A 9,400-nucleotide genomic window follows, 5' to 3' on the forward strand; every position below is an offset into this window, starting at 1 on the left:
TATAGTCGTAGTCATGGGTTGTGCGTGGCGATAATACACGCGTATACGTAACAGGAAATAGTCCGGCATTCGCATCGAAACCATATACGGTTAATTAAATGGGGTCGGCTCATTAGTAACTGTCTATATGCAAGGCGATGGGCGAGACGCGATTGGAGGGTGGTCCCAAGGTGATTTATCCGTCACGATGGATCGCAGATGTTCGACTGGTATATGTCGCGGGTCATCACAATAATATTGTAATTAGGATGATAGAGCGTTATATGTATGCAGCATGAAAACGTATGTTCCATTCAGGTGCATAATATGTAGGTTGTGGAAAATGATCGTTCAAATAATGTTGTTTCTTTTTCAATTGAGTTGGAAGAATTCAAGGTATATTGATCCTACGTGGACAGAATGGTTTTGCTAAAGTATCTAACAATTTAGCTAGATACAGATCTTAAATAATTTTATTAGATATCAAAATAATGTGGAGGACGCTTAAGCGAATTGCTAAAATATGAAAATTTTTGCAGTTCTCGTTAAGTTTAAATGTTCTATATAATTATTTTTATAGAGTCTAACGAAATTATTTTCAGATTTGTCCCCAGCTGAATTTTTAAATTCTTTAGTTAAAAGGTACTGTACTAAATTTTTCTTTTCATTTAAGAATAATGGAAGTCAAATTAAATTTCTTTTTTAAACTAGCAGATTTTCAATTATATTTAATCTATTTTGACAAAATATTCCTTTTGTACGAAGAAAGGTAAAATATTCCTATCATATATGGATAGGTATCTAAAAATTTAATTAAATACAGATCTGATAATTTTATTGGATACTAAAATAATTATGTAAGACGTTTGTTGCTAGACTGTCGAGACTTTTTAAAGCATTGCTCATAATGCTTGAGATTTCTACGTAATATTTTATTATTCAACATTGATTTTTAAATTTGTGTCTAGCTAAATTTGAGACATTTCAGCAAACTTGTTCTTTCCATGAATTGGTCCATGACCATAGAAATAACCAATTATTGACGGAATAAACAATCAATACTTCAGTAATTTGTCTGTGAATTGGTGTACACCATTGTCGCAAGACTCGCTCTTAAAGATCTCCACCGGAAGGAGACCTTCTGGTTCGGCTATGGTGACACTAACGGTCTGTTTAAATTGTGTGTTTAATTACACAAGTAAGAGACAGTCGCCGCGAAATTTATCGGTCACTGTTACCGTCCCCTTCGTTCCTAATCTACGTAGCAGATATCCGCGCGAAACAGAGGAGAACATATCCTTCGCCTGTAATAAGACGCTTCTCATTGCTTTTTAGTGCCTCTTCCCAGAGAAGCAATTAGATTTATCAAGCATATACGCATATAATTTACTGATATTACTATGGTAGTTGTAACCAATACAATGCTAAATATGACTCGAAATATTACACGTAATTTATGATTATAATATCCAAGAAATTATGCATTTTTTTTTTAAATTATTAACTATAAAAGCGCTGAGATATCTATAGATAACAAAAACAACCTAAATCTGGGCTAATGAGAGTCAGCGCGAACGAAAATGCGCAATAAATCTTTCACAAATAATTTTGTTAATCCATACGATGGCAAGATTTCAAGATTTCAAATAAAGATGATATCAACACATCGTACGGATTAACAAAATTATTTGTGAAAAATTTATTGCGCATTTCCGTTCGCGTTAACTTTCATTAGCCCAGATTTAGATTGTTTTTGTTATTTTAAAGAGAGAGAGTCCTTGTTTAACATATTTATATCTATAGATGAGATATATGTAATCTCTTTTATACGTAAAGATATTTGAAAGAAATTAACAATAATATTTGATCTTACAATTAGTTGGTAATATGGTGTAGTGATATTATATGAATTATTATTGTTGCATAAAGGATTTCTTTTTCATATTTATGTATTATTTTATGTTCTCTTTTATGTCTTCGCGAGGCATACAGTTTTCTCTGCAATTGCGTGCTGTATCTTTCAGGTTTTTTTTTAATTATCAAAGAATTCTTGTTGCACGAGACTGAGTACTTGTATATATCTATGGTTAGAGAATACATGGATCTCGCTTCTTATTGGATAGGAATTTATGGCCATAAATCTAACTGGTTCCCGTCGAGAGGTTGAGCTTCCTCCTGGAAGTTTACAATCCCTCGTTCTCTCTATCCTGTAACCAACATCCGTTCCATCTCTCTTGTTCGCGTTTTCCATCCCTTCCCGGTACGGAAAGCACGGTACTTTACAGACTATGGTGGGTGTCTATGATGAAAGTGTGCACGTTCTAGGATACACCGAACTTGTAACGATGTAACGGGTGAGCATTGCGCTGAAATCATGATGAATTCATTCAAAGTGCGAATTAACGTCCGGTCGGGGATAAGTTTCTCTAAATGCCCGGAAGAGAGAACGCATGCGAAACCGGTAATCATCAATATTCCATTACGGTAAACCGATGTTGAGATTTAGCAAATTTATTTGCTTAAGAAATCATCAGAATTTATTAATCATTTCAGTCATATCTTTCCGGTTTGTTATAAATATGTATACAGATCAATTATACATTTCTCTATTTTGAACTATAATTATATTTACTAAGCATATTCTTATGTTTTATTTTCAATTTTACTTGATGTAATTTCATTTATTATTTTGATGAAGTAATGATTAAAAAAATTTTTAGAATACAATAATAAGCTTATAAGATAATAAAGATGTTAATTACGTTGTTACACCCTAGAAATAATTTAATAGTAATAATATTTTATAAAGATATAAGATTCTTATAAGTACTAAAAAATTAATTTGCAGTTAAGAAGCAATACAATATTAAAGAAAGAGGATTAGAAGTATCGACAATCATGACATAACAACGGTTATTGTTTCGATTTCACAAGTATGACATTTTCCCATGTTTCTTGGCTCACTTTTCTCGTTCAATCAACTAATGGTCCATAGAATGAAGAGCACGGCAAAACAGATCACGAACACCCGGTAGACAATACGTCTTGGCATTCGTAGGTCATTGTGGCGTTGAAAGGGAGTAACTTATAGGGGCATTGGGAATTACCAGTTTATTATTAGGGAGATAGCATAGAGGGCCAAGATCAGGGGTTGCTGTTAATTCTCCTAACACTTGGCTCCCCGGAGAGAACACGCTGCCTTAAGACTTCCTCCTTCTCTCCCATCCCACTGTACGGCCGACATCTTGAATCGCTGCCGTGTTAATTAGTACGACTTTAAACGCGCCCGCATGCGGTAGCAATCGGGATTCCCTGAAATGGTTTCGGCACTACCCTCTGGAAGATGTTCAGATTGATACGCAATCTTAGGGTAAAAAATTTCAATGTGTATTACGATTGCGATACTTCTGTAAGATTCAATTTCCAGCATGATCATTACATTTTATAACGTGACATGTTCTGCAATCATGTACGTAGATAATACTTGATTCATATATATCTTCTTTTTCTTAAAGTATAATATTTTAAAGCATTAAAAATTTGATGGAAATCACGCTTTGGTTGAACTTTGAAGTAAGTTGTATTTTTGAAAATTTTTATTCATTTTTATATGGACAACAAATTAATAATATATGAATGAAAATCAGCTTCAGTTTACGATATTTGAAAAAAGATGTAACTGTGTTGACATTTTCAATAAAAAATTAAGAGCTCGCAATAAACTTTGTAAGGATATATATAAAACCATCTTTAACTAAGTTAATTATTTAGCGTTTCGGACGTGCCTCGTTCCTCTGTATATGAGAGGAGAAGATAAAATATCTTTCGCCACCCTCTTTAATCCAGATACGAAGGTGAAACATTTTCGGAGGCTCTGAAAGACGAGTCAGTAAGGCTTTGACGTATGGAAGATGTCAGTTGCGGGTTGGCACGGTGGTGTCGTCGATTCGTCTTCCCTTTAGCCGCCACCTTTCGCGAATCCTTTCTGTTCCGCTATCCTTTACGTTATATAAATGGTGCCTGCATCTGGTAGCCACTGGCAAAATTTCGTCGGCCTCGCCACAGATTGCTCTATTTTCGGAGCTCTTCGATTTATCAATTGGTTTCTTCGGGTTTCTCTCAGAGATTGGATCTTCTAAATTTAGTCGACATAGTGGCTATAGTTGAATAAAGATTAAGTGTTGACATGCGTTTGCGTCTTCTTCGACGCAATGATTACTGATATTGATTTTGTTCTTCTCATTATTAATTTCTTTTTTTTATGTGTATAATAAATCTAGAAAAAGTTCGAGGGAATTTCAACAAATAGATAGTATGAGTTTAGAAAATGAAAATACTTAGCAAAATTCCAAATTAATTAATTAATGACTTCGCTTTTATTAAAAGCGACTTTTGACATATTTATATGCAAAACAATCTGTTTTTTTTTTCATATAAACAATATGTCAGCTTTAAAGAAAAAACAATATTGACTGACGTAATAAATAGTTGCGTGGTAATGTGACCGGAATTGCGGCTTATAAACGTTTATAGGTTTTGACGTGCCGAAAAGCTGTCGAGGAACAATTCTTAGTTTTCCTCGGAAGGCCGTAACGAGGTCGACTGGGCTAACTATGTCAATAAATCAACGGCCTTAATGAAAATGTAGCGCTATCCGTTGCAAGAGCGCTGAACGAGCGGTCCTACCTCCCTGTTCGCCGTTTAAATGAAATGAAAAGAACGTGCAGCACTGGAAAATGCCCTCCTAAAAATATCAAGATAAGAGCGAGTTGGCGATGAGGAGTCCTGTCCGGAATGAGGGATGGGGACAGCTCGTTTCGTAGGAGAGAAAAACGCGCGTAATTACGAAAACGCGGTATTTCTATGAACGCCGGGCAAACTTGCATTCGTTGATAATCACTATATGCTGTAATGCTATTAGAGTTCGACCCAGCACAATAAACATCTCAATTTCAAATGTTTAAATTTCTTGTATTTTTAATATTCGTATAATTACAGAACAAGAGAGTTATGAATTTACTTTTTATTATTAATCGACGACAATAGAAAACAGAATTTTTTCAACTTTAAAATGAACGATAAAGCAATCAAATTTTTTTTATCATTTTTAAAAATTATTTGAATGAAGTAGATGTAACATAAGCAATTATTATTATACTTTATAGTATTGTCTGAATTTTTAGGTGTTACAGATGTTCGTGTATTGAATTAATTCAGCATTCATACGTGGTATATTGTTATTTTCACAGACGAGGGAGAGATAGGTACCGTAAGAATGGAAAGCATTCTTTTTCCGTTGTTGAAGATATAAAACATGATGTAGCATATGTTGCTCTACGCGCAGTGGTCACATACGTGTACAACATGTATAATGTCGCGTACGTGTGCCTGCTATAATTACGACGGTCGCGAGCGTACCCAAAACAAGTTTGTAATCGTGAAAGATGAGCAAAGACGACCCTCGCGGCTATACGCAGCAAAGAGGCGAGCCCGATAATATATGTACAATATTTTTAATTGTTGACGTTAAAATGTGCTCCCTTGGTTTTTTCTCGTTAACGTGACGTGGGAGGGTCCGAAAACTGGCTCGCGTCACGTTTTCGGCCGAGCCCTCCGAGTTATTTATTTCACGCTTAAAGAATCACCCGCCGTCCATACATACTGCCGTTGAACACCGTCACATGTGGACGACTTTGGACAGACTGTCTTCTGCAAGCGCGGGAAAAAAATCTGATGCGAAAGAAAGAAAATATCGTGGTAATTAAACAATATCGCGAGTTTCAAAAAAGCCAGTAACATTAATATTATTTAGTTGTAGAAAAAAATAATGGATATTATGTACAGAATAAGATAATATAAATGAAAAGATGAGTCTTCTTTATATGAATTGCTCTTGTCATCTAATATATATATATATATAATTTTTTTTTTATTTATATCTTATGTTAATTTTGTTTGTATCTATCATGTTTATTTTTGTCACTATTGTAGATAAGTAGCGATCAATTGTTTCGGAAATGGCAATTGTGCACGTCTTTTGTGAGGAAATCACATTTCACCATAGTTCGATTACGATGACGGGGAGATTCAACTTTGCCATTCAAAAATTATGTACCCCTCGAACATCGCTCTGTACGATTACGCGAGATACGATCGAAAGAAACGAAATCGGAGGATGCCATTGTCGAGGCGTATTCATATTTGGCTCCTACATTTTGCATGCGATTCGTACACAATGCGGTCCATCGGAAGCTGTCGTCTACTACTTCCGCTATCTGACTGCGGCACGTCTGCCTGCCTGTTTCCCCCTTCATTCTGTCCCGACGAAATTCCGACATATCCGCATATATTTATTTCGGTCGTATGGAAAAATATGAGAGCGTTTTTCGGCGAGTTCTTCCGCATTTAACGTTCGTTCGAAAAGTGACTTGGAAAACAGTATTGATTTCATTTACACAAAATATAAACATTAATTTATTATAACTTATTTCTTTTAATTACTGCAAAATTCGTATTGTAATAAATATAATAAAAATTTACGTACATAATAGCTCTTTGATGTATTATTATACGACTCACATTAATAAAGGATTTTTCTATATTGATTGATAGAATAGAGTTAATTGGATTTTTTCGGATTTTTCTATATTGATTAACAGAATTAATTACTGATACGCAATTAGCAGTTATCATTCACATTTACTCTTATTAGATAAAAGTAAACTAAAAATTAATTTCAAGCAGACATTTATTGGTCACAAAAAAGTAATATAGCTAAGTATTACGGGATTAATGAACAGATTGAGAATAAAATTTTGACGTGTGCGTGAAATCCGTCGATCACACGTCGTCAACGACGTATATCTACATCTTTATTAGGCACGTGTGGTTTAAAAATGTTTTACCCTAATTACGAGACGATTCTGATTAAATATATTCTATATGGTAGATTTTCGCCCGCTCTCCTTCCTCCCCGTCCTCTTCTCTTTGCTATCTTATACGCACACAGTTGTCACGTAATGGAATATATTCGTTACCGCGATATGATAATGGGCCGCCGTAAGTCAGGGAATCATATTACCTCGGAGATCCTAGTCGCGAAGTATAGCGTGATTTTTCAATTTATTAAAGTCGACACACACGCTTGTAGAACTCCCACGACGAACAAAGTAGATAAGGACAAAATTTATGATCCACCTATTGGAAATGCGACGAGCGCTCTCGCTAATGAATCGAATTCAGATAGTCGAGGATGAAGAACTATACGCATGCATAAATCAGGAACAAAGCACAGCAATAACCGGCTAACATGTCCGGAAGTGCGTCCGTTTCACGTCTTATCGCAGTCCAATCTCATTAAGCGCGAGTGCTCCTGCAAGTTCGTCGGTCGATGCGATCGAGTCGCTCCATATCAATTGTCGCCGACGCCTTGGCGAATTTGAGCCTAATTACTTTATTGCAAATGTATCGCCGGGGAGCATCCCGAAATTAGGGTGCGCGTGAACTCTCTATTCGGATCAGTAACGTGATCGTGATACTCATCTATTGTGCAGCTTAATCAGAATAAGCACTTCTTTCGTTAGTTAACATTAATTGCTAGATACTAATTTACATTCGTAACGCTGTAAACATCGTCAATGAAATTCAGGAAATTTATTTGTTATCTTGAGGCTCAAATTAAGAACTTTCGTTTATTTCTACTAATGCAGAGAGAGATTAATTTTAAACTTGATTTAATTTTCTTTATCTTTTTCTAATTCTTAGAACTAAAAGAAGATAAAAATAAAGTTATAAGATGAGAATAGAAGTCTATTCTCAGTTAATCTGTATTGGTAGAAACGAGCATTTGAGACAAAAGATTAAATTATTAATAAAAATTATTAAATATTGCCTGAATTGTGGTTGTAATTCTTGAATGCACTCTACATTTTTGCATTGGATTTACTGTTCGTACTTTCTACGTTCATTGTAGATTTTTCCACGGACACGTGTCGTACATCGTACGCGATGAACCACGTACATGCTCGTAACTTTGCTTTATTCACGGAATGCAAGAACGCCTTTTGTCGCCACTGAAGTATCACGTATGTGCACGTGGACGTATGGGAATGACAAACGATCATGAGGGGTCGATCGGGTATTGGCATGCCATGTACGCGCAGGGTTATATAAATGAATCGCGTCCCCGGGGCCGTATCTTACGGGAATACGAAACATTAATGGACAGATGCGTTTTTGCCGACGGGAACGAATGGCCCATGGCTGCGTGTCGATTTATCCTCGACGAACGATTCTGTCGCGGAGGACACGTCGAAGGTACACTGCGAAACCATTAGGACGGAAAAATTTCGATTATTATTTCTCCTTTTTTTTCTGTAATTGCGCGTCCATTGTTCGGACAGTGTTCCATTAGAAAATAAATTTATGTGATTAATATCAAGCAAAAATAATTTATCAAGTCGTGAACGCATGTTTTTTTTCTGCTGAAACGAATAAATGATTTATGATTTGATTTTAGACTTTCTGAGAATTTCTTTTTCTTGAAAAAACAGAAGATTTTTATTCTTTTGGGATATTCACAGAAAAAAGCATCTGTGGAATTATTCAAAGTTATTTGCGAAACATATGTAAAGCTGGCATTTTTTTTAAAACTTTCTTTCGTCTGACGTTAGAAGTAATAAAAAAATATGCATAACACTTCACTGAGAGAACATTCTTTGCAGCTCAAAGGTTTTGTTCAAATAATCCGCAACAATGCATCGCGCACACTTCAAATTGCCGGCATAGCCGTGGAAAAAAGGATACCTACGCTATATCTACAAGGTGGAGAATGGGTAGTGGTTTAGCGGGGTAAAGTACCTCGGCGTGTAACGAGGGGCGGCTGGATATTTGCATAATGATTGCAATTATTATTGCCTTACCGCGCGTAATCTATAATGCAGTTCAAACGATAACCGCCAATGCATCGGGGACACGAGAAAGGCCCGTTAACATTCCCGGAGCGAAAGTGCTGGTGCAACGGTGGCCCTCACCCATTAGCGAGTGTCGACGAGATACCAACACATTGTCAGATATCGGCATCGTTGTGTATCCGCGGTTATGGTAGATTAGCCGTCCTTAATGTCGTTTTTGTCGCGGTCCGACGACAGTCGTGATTTAAACCGAGAAAATCTCGCGGCAAGCGACAAGTATGTCATTTTATTTTTATAACCGTGCAGCTATTTTTGTGTTCCTAATGACAAATCGAACGAATTTTAATTTTTAAAGTCATTCACACATATGTCATAATTTATTATAAGAATAGTTTAATTTTTCATTTGTTTAATTTTTCCACTTTGAAATAATTCTTTCATCTTTTACAGAAGATGACAATCATAATAATATGATTCAGTTATTATTACAATTCATCTACTATTTTTTA

The sequence above is a fragment of the Trachymyrmex cornetzi genome, unplaced genomic scaffold (assembly GCF_001594075.2).
Source record: "Trachymyrmex cornetzi isolate Tcor2-1 unplaced genomic scaffold, Tcor1.1 scaffold122, whole genome shotgun sequence".
Lineage (NCBI taxonomy): Eukaryota > Metazoa > Arthropoda > Insecta > Hymenoptera > Formicidae > Trachymyrmex > Trachymyrmex cornetzi.